This window comes from Monodelphis domestica, chromosome 1 (assembly GCF_027887165.1).
Source record: "Monodelphis domestica isolate mMonDom1 chromosome 1, mMonDom1.pri, whole genome shotgun sequence".
Lineage (NCBI taxonomy): Eukaryota > Metazoa > Chordata > Mammalia > Didelphimorphia > Didelphidae > Monodelphis > Monodelphis domestica.
In genome coordinates, this window is record NC_077227.1 from 245,827,727 (window position 1) to 245,839,583 (window position 11,857).

An 11,857-nucleotide genomic window follows, 5' to 3' on the forward strand; every position below is an offset into this window, starting at 1 on the left:
TCAAAATGGATAATATTAGCATTGGTTGTTCAGTCATTTCAGTAGTGTTCCCATTTGTTTTTTGTTGTTTTTTTTTGGGGGGGGGGTTGGCAAAGGTACTTACCTAGTTCACAATTTCTTTCACCAGATCATTCTACAGTTTAGGAAACTTTGAGGTAGACAGGGTTAAGTGACTTGTCCACGGTCACAAAACTAGTAAGTATAACATTACATCATTCAAGCAAAAAGCAGTCTTCCTTTCCATTAAAAAAGCAATAAAGACTTCCGGGTAAACATGGCTGCAATCTAGACACAACTCGCTTCCCCTCCCCAGCACCAAACAAAATAGACTACCTCAAAACAGCATAAAAATCACCTTTGGAAGAACGGAGGGACTCTCCAGTGCCCCATAGAAATGAAGGTACATGGGGTTTGAACATTTCCACACTATAAGGAGGAGGAAAAGCTCGCACAAAAATGTGAACTGAGCCTCCCCTCCCCCCACCACCCTTCACCAAACCAAAGTAAGCTTCAGAGAACTCACTGGGACAGCGAGTGAGTGAGGAGCATCTCTGTCTTGGGGGGAACACCAGGGTCCTTGGGATCTAAAGACTGCAAGGAAATGACCTCTCAGGGCTGTTTCACGGGAGAATCCTGTGCTGAGCACACAGGGCTGTGGAGCTGACCTCCGGGGTGGTTAAGCTGAACACCTGGGAGGACCATGCGGAACCCCTGGGAGGTTGGGCTGAACACAGGGGCCCGCGCTCTAAGAAACCTCGGAGGCTGGGAAGAACTAGTCAGAGGCAACTAAATTCACAAAAAAACCGCCCATATCACCCAGACCCCAGACCAAAAAGAAAGTGGAATAAAACCACCAAAAGGATGGCTCACATGTCCCAAAATCAAGGCTCCAAGAAGAAAGGGGGGAAAACTGACTATTGAAAACTTTTATAGAGGGAGTACCCAAGGAAAAGAAGAGAATGAGGATGAAATCCAAACAAAATCAGAACATGCCTCCCAAAATGGAAACTATCCACAAGCTCTGAAAGATCTCAAACTGGAGCTTACCCAAAAGATGGAAACCTTTCAGGAAAAAATGGGAGAAAGAGACCAGCAGTCTGATAGACAAGACTTCACAATAGGAAAAGGAGCTGGAAGCATCTAGTAGAAGGGCAGACAAAACTGAAAAGCAAAACCAATCCCTAATGACCAGAATTAAGCAAATGGAAGACAGTGAGATTACAAAACAGCAAGAATCAGTAAAGCAAAGCAAAAAAAAATAATGAATTGGGAAAAAAAATTAAAATATCTCACTGAAAAGGTCACAGACTTGGAAAACAGAAGAAGAAGTGACAACCTCAGAATTATTGGTCTCTCTGAAAAACCAGAGAAAAACAAAAACTTTGGTGCTATTCACCAGGAGATTATAGAAGAAAATTGCCCACATGTTCTGGATATAGGGGGCAAAATGTAAATAGAAAGGGTTCATAGAATACCCTCTATACTAAATCCCCAAAAGACAACCCCCAGGAATGTAATTCGCCAAATTCAAGAGTTTCCAAGAAAAGGAGAAAATCCTACAAGAAGCCAAGAAGAGGAGTTTCAGATATAGGGGGGCTCCCATAAGGATCACACAGGACTTAGTGGCTAACACACTAAGAGACCTCAAAGCATGGAACACGAAATTTAGAAAGGCAAGAGAGCTGGGTCTCCAACCAAGAATCAACTACCCAGCAATACTGACTATATACTTCCAGGGGAAAGTATGGGCATTCAACAAAATAGAAGACTTCCAAGCATTTGCTATGGAAGACCAGAACTTAGTGGAAAATTTGATATTCAATCACAGAAAGCAAGAGAAACACGAAAAGGTAAATATTAAAGAAAAGGAAAAGGAGATAAATCTTATATTTTTTTAAGTCAAACTCTCTTCTATAAGGACTACATTTATGCCTCAACTGATGGAAAGAAGGCAGGAGTTGCAATCATGATATCTGACAAAGCCAAAGTAAATATAGACCTGATCAAAAGGGATAGGGAAGGTAAATATATTCTGTTAAAAGGGAGTATAGACAATGAGGAAATATCACTAATCAACATGCAAGCACCAAATGGTATAGCATCCAAATTTTTAATGGAGAAACTAGGAGAATTGAAGGAGGAAATAGACAGTAAAACCATATTAGTGGGAGACTTGGACCAACCACTATCAAATTTAGATAAATCAAACCAAAAAATAAATAATAAAGTGGTAAAAGAATTGAATGAAATCTTAGAAAAATTAGAGTTAATAGACATATGGAGAAAAATAAATAGGGACAAAAAGGAATATACCTTCTTCTCAGTACCACATGGCACATTCACAAAAATACATCATACACTAGGTCACAGAAACATGGCACTCAAATGCAGAAAAGCAAAAATAATAAATGTACCCTTTTCAGATTATAAAGCAGTAAAAATTTATCAGAAAGTGTACATGAAGAGCCAAATCAAAAATTAATTGGAAATTAAATAATATGATAATCCAAAATCAGTTAGTTAGAGAAGAAATCATAGAAACAATTAATAATTTCTTTGAGGAAAATGACAATATTGAGACATCCTTTCAAACCTTATGGGATGCAGCCAAAGCAGTACTTAGAAGAATATTCATATCCATGAGTGCATATATTAACAAATTAGGGAGGGCAGAGATCAATGAATTGGAAATGCAAATCAAAAAACTTGAGAATGAACAAATTAAAAACCCCCAGAAGAAAATCAAACTAGAGATCCTAAAAATTAAGGGAGAAATTAATAAAATTGAAAGTGATAGAACTATTGAACTAATAAACAAGTCTAGAAGCTGGTACTTAGAAAAAAACAGACAAAATAGACAAAGTAATGGTCAATCTAATTAAAAAAGGAAAGAAGAAAGGCAAATTAACAGCATCAAGGATGAAAAGGGGGACCTCACCTCCAATGAAGAGGAAATTAAGGCAATCATTAAAAACTACTTTGCCCAACTATATGGCAATAAATATACTAACCTAGGTGATATGGTTGAATATTTACAAAAGTATAAATTGCCTAGACTAGCACAAGAAGAAATAGATTTCTTAAATTATCCCATATCAGAAAAATAAATCCAACAGGCCATCAAAGAACTTCCTAAGAAAAAATCCCCAGGGTCTGATGGATTCACCAGTGAATTCTATAAAACATTCAAAGAGCAGCTAACCCCAATACTATACAAACTATTTGACATAATAAGCAAAGAAAGAGTTGAGATACAAAATTATTTTAAAATATTAGAAATTGTTTTTAGACTCTCTCTTGAGCCATGACTCCAAACCACCACTATGTCCTATGTGTCCAAGGATTACGACAACTAGGCTGCATATGATCCCTATGTTTACCCTGGTGACCATGACATGCACACAGGAGACCCAAAGCAGGATCTAGCCTATGAACAACAATATGAACAGTAGACCTATCAGGTAATTCCAGAAGTGATCAAGGATTTCATCCAATACTTCCATAAAACCGTCTGCAACCTTATTGACCAGAAAGTGTATGAGTGTCCGGCAAGCCGGGTGTCCAGCAACATTATCGACCTAAAGGTGTATGATATCCAGGACATCTATGAGAACAGTTGGACCAAGCTGACTGAAAGGTTCTTCAAGAATACCCCCTGACCAGAAGCAGAGGTCATTGCCCCCTAAGTTGGCAACGATGCTATATTCTTGATCCTGTATAAGGAACTTCATTACAGACACATCTATGCCAAAGTCAGCAGTGGGCCTTCCTTGGAACAGAGGTTTGAGTCCTATTAAAACTACTGCTACCTTTTCAACTACATTCTCAATGCTGATGGACCTGCCCCCCTTGAACTACCCAACCAGTGGCTGTGGAATAACATTGATGAATTCATCTACCAGTTTCAGTCATTCAGTCAATACTTGTGGAAGATGGCTAAAAAGTCAGATGAGGAGATTGACTTTCTTTGTTCCAACCCCAAGGTCTGGAATTTCCACAGCATCCTCAATGTGCTTCATTCCATTGTAGACCAATCCAATATCATCCAATATCAACCAGCAGCTAGAAGTCTACACCAATGGAGGTGATCCTGAAAGTGTGGCTAGTAAGTATGGCCGGCACTCCCTCTACAAGATGCTTGGCTACTTCAGCCTAGTTAGGCTGCTCCAGCTCCACTCTCTCTTGGGGGATTACTACCAGGCTATCAAGGTGCTGGAGAACACTGAGTTGAACAAGAAGTGCATGTATTCCCGGGTGCCTGAATGCCAGGTCACCACCTATTACTATGCAGGATTTGCCTACCTGATGATGCGCCAGTACCAGGATGCCATTTGTGTCTTTGCCAACATCCTGCTCTACATTCAGAGAACCAAGAGCATGTTTCAGAGAACAACGTCCAAATATGAGATGATCAACAAGCAGAATACCCCTTGCATATTGATGAGAGCATCCACCTGTAGCTCTGAGAGAAGTATGGAGACAAGATGCTGCGCATGCAGAAGGGGGACCCCCAGGTATATGAGGAGCTCTTTAGCTACACCTGCCCCAAGTTCCTGTCCCCCATTGTGCCCAACTACAACAACATGTACCCCAACTACCACAAGGAGCCCTTCTTGCAGCAGCTGAAGGTGTTTGCAGATGAGGTACAGCAGCAGGCCCAGCTGTCCACCATTTGCAGCTTCCTGAAGCTCTATACCACCATGCCCGTGGCCAAGCTGGATGGTTTCTTGGACCTCACTGAACAGGAGTTCCATATCCAGCTGCTGGTCTTCAAACACAAGATGAAGAACCTGGTGAATGAGTGGCATCTCTGCCCTGGACGGAGAGTTCCAGTCAGCCTCCGAGGTGGACTTCTACACTGACAAAGACATGATCCATATTGCAGATACCAAGGTGGCCCGCCGCTATGGAGACTTCTTCATCTGACAGATCCATAAATTTGAGGAGCTCAATCGAACCCTAAAGAAGAAGGGCCAGAGACCCTGAATGGGCACCATCTCACCACATTCAACCAGAACTCCTGAGGATGTTGATATCCATGTGGCAGAAAAAAATGTGTTTGCAATCCTGAGTGTTCTGACCCTTTGATTCAGACTGGCAGGCCTTCCTTGCTGGGGTCTGTTTGAACCAAGGGCTTAAACATTTAAATAAATCCCAGGAAGAGGTAAAAAAAAAGAAACTGTTTTTACAAGTAATTGGAGGAAAATTAACTATTTTTTAAATGGGCACTGAAAGAGATGAACTTAAAAAGTCCCCTGAAATTATATGATTCTATGATAAATTTTCTCTGTGTATTATTTTTTTCTGAAAAAATATTGAGGAATTTTAATAGACTCCAAACTTAGTATGAATCAGTAGAAAAAAACAAACAACTACTAAATAAATGATGGGTGGTATCAAAGGTAGTAAGTGTCATAAGTCTCTTTCAGGAACAGAGAAAAGACCATCTTACTGAACTCTTTACCCATCAGATCATGTCAGAAATATATCAGATCTATTGTATTGGTTAATGTATTTTATTGTATTGGTTAGTGGGCACTATAATTTAAATGACTCTTTGATAATCTGGAAAAGGTATAGGGAAAATATCTGATGTTGTGCTAAGTTTTGCTTAAATTTCTGTCACTTGAGGAAGTAGGGGTATTTTACATATATAGCTATTTGGGAAAGATATGGAGAGGTATGATGGAAGTTTTAAGTATTTGAAGGGTTAACATGTGAAGGGATTGTTAGGCATGTAATCTTATCACACAAAGGGTAATGATAAACAAGTAGAAACTGAAAAGAGGCAAATTAGGGATTGATTTCTGAAAAAGACAAAAACCTTTCTCAAAGTGGTCGTATTGACTCAAGAGATATTGAATTACCCCTCTTTAAAGGTCTTCAAGCTAAGACTATTACCAAATACTGAATACTATGTAATAAGAATTTCTTTCAAATATGTGTTTGATCATAAGTCTCTTAAATTTTTTGACTCTTTCTGAGATAGATGTTCTTTACCTGCTTCTTTTTAGCACTTCAAGTTTTATTATTTAATTTTCTTTTTAGCTCTGGGTGTTTTATCAAGAATACTTAGAATTATTTCATTTCATTAAATATGCATTTCTTCCTCTGGAGTATTATACTCAGTTTCATTGGGTAGGTTATCTATTTTATTTATTTTTAATTTTTTTCAATGGTGTTGTCTCCTTCCCCCTTTTCCTTTGCCCTTCCTAGAATTGACAAGCAATTTCACTGTTATACATATATTATCACTCAAAATCTATTTCCCTATTATTAATTTTTGTGATAGAGTACAAAACAAAACCACCAAATCATATACCCATATAAACAAATGATAAATCATATGGTTTCTTATGGATTTCTATGCGTAGGTTATTTTTTATGTTAGACCTAGATCCTTTACCTTCTGGAATTCCATATCCTATGGTTTCCCATTTCTTAATATACAAATTTCTAGGCCCTGAGTAATCCTCATTGAAGTTCAACAATATTTGAATTACTTTTTCTATTGGCTTATAGTATTTTCTCCTTGACTTGGGATTTCTGAATTTTGATTATAAGTAATCCTATAATATTTAAAATTTTTAAATTTGGGTTTTCTTTCAGGAGGTGATCAGTGGATTTTTTCATTTTTTTCTCCTCTTTTTCAAGAACATCAGGGCAGTTTTCACTGTTAATTTATTTCAATAAGGTGTTCTAGTTGGTTGGTTGGTTTGATTATGGTTTTAAGGTAATCCAGTGATTCTTAGATTATTTCTCCCAGATTTTTTTTCATGGTCAGTTTTTTTTTCCAGTGAGAGATTTCAAAGTTCCTTCTATTTTTCTTATTCCTTTGAATTTGTTTTGTCATTTCCTGCTGTCTCACTAGGTTGTTAGCTTCAATTTGTCCATTTCTAATATTAGGAAAATTCCCTGAGGCTTTGTATTACCTTTTTTAGGGAGTCATTTTCTTGTTTGAAGTATTGTATTTTATTTTTTAGGGAACTGTTATCTTCAGTAAGTTTTTTCCTAAGCTGTTGATTTTTTTCTATCACCTTCTTTTCCCATTTTTCTTCTGAGTTTCATATTATTTGTTTTTGTATTCCTTAGGGAAACTTTTCCAGGATTCATTCTGGATTTGATATCCTTTCCAAATTTCCTTTGAAGCTTCATATATTTTCCTTTTTGTCTTGCTGTCATTTTCTGAGTTTTTTTATTTTAGTTATCTCTCTTGTTGAGATATTTTTTTTCTAGAATCATGCTTTTTCTCTGTCTTTTGCTCCATTTGGGGCTTAGTTTTTCCCTTTATTTCATCTATGCTTTAAAGCTATGTCCATTTGTAAAATGGAGGGAGTCCTATGGTTGTATTTTGTCTGGGATCAGCTCAGCTATACTATTCTCATATTGAGTACTCTGCAGAGTTGGTTTCATTGGCCTGCTCTGTGGAAGTCTGCAGTTGTTCAGTTGACTGGTTAGAATTGAGTTCTGCCCAAGTTGACCAAGGTTAAATCTTATTGGGCTGAGTTCTTCCCTCAGCTGTCTGCACCTCTGTTCTGTCTGGACTATGAAGGACCACTTTACCATCATTACTGCTTGGTCTGTATTGCATTGCTTTCCACTCTTACCCTGCTGAGGCTGGACCAAACAAGTTTTTCTCTTTCTCCTACCAATTTCAATATATTTCATGCAAGTTATGATGAGACTTATTCAGTTCTCCCTTCTTGTACTCCAGTGAGATGATTTCTCTTTGCTGTTACTTGCCTCACTTCTGGGTAAGAGCACTGCTTCATCCTTTGTTCTGTTGATTCTCCTGTGCTAGTATGCTTTTTGAGGTATTTTTGTTCCTTTGTGATTGATTGGAGGGTAGTTGGTGGGCTTAAAATGTTTCTTAGTCCACTATCTTTGTCTGATCTGCCATGCCATAACTGTCTCTGAAGCTTCTTTGATAGTTGGCACAGCTATCATTTCTATCGGTACTGACAACAATGTCTCTGTGTATCAATTTTGATAGCAGTTATTATTTGAACACAATATTGCAACATCAAATGGCTATTTAATTGAGCAATCAGGTGGAGAGATTATTTCCTGTATAGCACTTCTGAACAAAAGTGTAGCAGGGATAAAAGAATTATATAGCAAATATACCAAACAACAAATTGATTAATGAATATTTGATAGGTGCCTAACACATTCAATAGCATGAATTAGTCTCTGGAAATACAAAATTTAAAGAGAAACAGAACTTGACTGAAAATAAAGTAAAGTAGCACTTATTAAATTTTAATTATGCACCAGGCTACTGTGCTCAATGCTAATATAAGAAAGGTGATACAAAATGAAATAAAGGAAAAGCCAAAGCAAAATTAAAACTTAAAAAATAAAGTTCCTATTCACAGTCCAATGAGGGAAACAACATGCAAACGTCAATGTAGAAAAAGGATATATACAAAATAAACTGAAGATAATCTCAAAGGAAAAGCACTAAAAATAAGTAGCATTAGGGAAGATTTCTTGAAGAAAATAGGTCTTCACTTGAGATTTAAAGCCATAAGGAAGAGTGGAGAAGGAAGTGTGTTCCCATGATAGAGGACAATGAATGGAAATGTCCATTGTTGGAATATGAAGCGTCTAGTGTGATAAATATCAAGGAGATTAATGTCAGTGGATTACAGAATAAGTGTAGAGGAATGAGGAATAGTATTGGAAAAGCTAGGGTGAAGTTATGAAGGGCTTTAAAAAAGAAATGATTTTATATTAGATATGGTAATAATAGGGAGACACTGAGCCTCATCAAATACATTAATTACCCCAAGAATCTTATATTACATCAGGGAATGTGAACATATAAAAATAAAATATAATAATTTATTATATTTATTATGTATAATATAGTAATAAACAAAGATAATAAAAGGTAGTTGTTTCATAGAAGTCACTACTGGTTAGGAAAATCAGGAATAGCTTCATACAGAAAGTAGTGCTTGATTTAACCTTGAAGGAAACTGGCAAATATAAAAGATAAGGATAATGAATAAGAACAATGATAATTAATGCATTAATGTATTCTATGCATAGGGGAGAGATATTACGAAGGTGTAGATATGAAAGATGTAGTTTCATGAATGAAGAACCATAAGAAGGACAATTTTGTCATAGTAGAGTGTGTAAAGAGCAGCAATATGTGATGAGGCTAGAAATGTATGTCAGGGTAAGTTTATAATGGGCGTCAAAAAGCAAAGGAGTTTATATTTGATCTAGAACCAAGAGATACTTTATTGACTATGGAATGGTATGGTCAGACTTAAGATTTCAAAAACTAATTTTAGCAATTGTATCATTTTCTCTCATTGCTTTAGACTGTTTTACTACCTTTAGTAATGCTAGGTACTGTCTCCTATATACTCTTATTTTGGGGTCTCTGTGATACTATACTTTGTTCATCTTCTACCAGTTTTATCTTTTCTCAATCTTCTGTATTGATTTATACTCCACATCATGCCCTTTATCTGTAGGTGTCCTACTTGGCTCTGTCCTAGGACTTCTCTTATCTCTGTAATCTCTTTCTTTGTGATCTCACCAGTACCCAGGGTTTTAATTATTTCTATAAAGATGTCTGTCCAGACCAAATCTCTCCCCTAAGCTCTAGTTTCACATACTAATTTGTCTTTTATACTTTCAAACTGGATATCCAGGAGATATATAAAACTCAAAATGCCCTTTCCCCCCCAAGATCTCTTCCAACTTTATTTTTTAATTTTATTTAATTAGATGATTTAGAATATTTTTTCCATTTACAAGACTCATGTTATAAGACTCATGTTCTTTCTCTCCCCTCCCCCATCCCTTTCCTGTATCTGATGCACAATTCCACTGGGTTTAACATGTGTCATTGATTCAAGACCAATTGCCATATTATGAATATTTGCACTTGGGTGATCATTTAGAGTCTACTTTCTCAGTCATAACCCCATCAACCAATGTGATCAAGCATTTGTTTTTCTTCTGTGTTTCTTTTCTTACAGTTTTTCCTCTAGATGTAGATAGTTTTCTTTCTCATATGTCCCTCTGAATAGTTCTGGATAATTGCATTGCTACTAGTAGAGAAGTCCATTACATTTGATTTTACCACAGTGTATCAATCTCTGTGTACAATGTTCTCCTGGTTCTGTACCTTTCACTCTGTATCAATTCCTGGAGGTCATTCCAGTTCACATGGAATTCCTCCAATTTATTATTCCTTTGAGCAAAATAGTATTCCATCACCAGCATATACCACAATGTGTTCAGCCATTCCCCAATTGGAGGGCATTCCCTCATTTTCCAGTTTTTTGCCACCACAAAGAGCACAGCTATGAATATTTTTGTACAAGTCTTTTCCTTATTATCTCTTTGGAGTACAAACCCAGCAGTGCTATGGCTGGATCAAATGGTATGCAGTTTTTTAGTGCCCTTTGGGCATTGTTCCAAATTGCCCTGAAGAAGGGTTGGATCAATTCACAACTCCACCAGCAATGCATTAATGTCGCAATTTTGCCACATCCCCTCCAACATTCATTACTCTCCTTTGCTGTCATGTTAGCCAATCTGGTAGGTGTGAGGTGATACCTCAAAGTAAAACTCAAAATGTCTTAAACAATATTCATCATGTGTTTATCCCAAATCAATATATCTTCCAATTTCCCCTATTTCTGTCAAAAGAACTACCATTCTCTCAATTTTCCACATTCATATGGTTGACATTAATCTTAATTCCTTAATCACATCAAATTACAAATTCAATCAATTAACAAATCTTTCCATTTCTCCCATCTCTTGTATCTTACTCCTCTCTACTACCAGAGTAACTACTTCAGTGTTAATTACCTGATTTTATTGAAAAACCTTGCAATTTGTCTTGCTGCCTAAAATCTCTGAACTCTTCTCCTCCCTACATATTTTTGCTGAAGTAATTTTCCTTACAGGCACATCAGACTATGTCCTTTTTCTACTCAAGCTACTCCTTTAGTTTCCTATTAAATCAAAGATTAAATATGGACTCTTCTATTTATTTTGTGAGGTCTTTCACAATCTCACCTTCATTTGCCTTTCCTGATTCATTAAGCATTTCTTCCCTTAATGCACTCTGATTTTGATTTTGTAAAGTCCTAATTACTAGGCTCATCTTGGCAAGAAAAAATACAGAGGTGGCTTCAGAGCCATGTAATATCCTCTTTTTGATCCACTACAATATGTGTGCAGAGAATGTGTCCCACTGTATAGCTAAGATTTTGGTTTCCCATGACATTGACTCACCATTTCATTCCTCCCCACCTTTCCCTGAGGTATCACCCCAGACATAAAAAGAATCTGAGAGGTTGGTTGGGGAAGTAAGATTCTTCTCTTTTTTCTGTTTTCATGAGAAAATGAGAGCATCCTCTTCCTTAAGTCCACCTCTCAAGAACATGATTTATTCTTCCTAAGTCAGTATTAAAAAAATTAGACCCAGTATTAAAAAAACTAGGATCTTGTGAGGACCATACATAAAATTTTCACTCCTCAAGTGAGAAGGATCAATAGAACAATGTACATAGTAACAGTAATAAAGTACAATGATCACCTGTGAATGATTTAACTATTATTAGGAATTCAAAGATGCAGGACAACTCCTAGAGACTCAAGATGAAAAAGGCTATTCACTGATATGGAAGTAACTGTCAAATTCTGGATATAGTTTGAAGCATGCCTTTCTTCACATTTTTTTCTCCATGTATTTTCTCTGTTTTAAGTTATATGTCTTTTTCACAAAATGATGAATATGGAAATATGTATTGTATAATGACACATGTACAAATGATATCATATTGTATGCTTTCCTGGAGAGGGGGAAGAAATGGAA

General features: G+C 36.7%; 1 pseudogene; it reads left to right on the top strand.

Moving 5' to 3' along the window:
- Nucleotides 1-3,323: 3,323 nt before the first annotated feature.
- Nucleotides 3,324-4,986, top strand: LOC100016639 (eukaryotic translation initiation factor 3 subunit L-like; annotated as a pseudogene).
- Nucleotides 4,987-11,857: the final 6,871 nt, after the last annotated feature.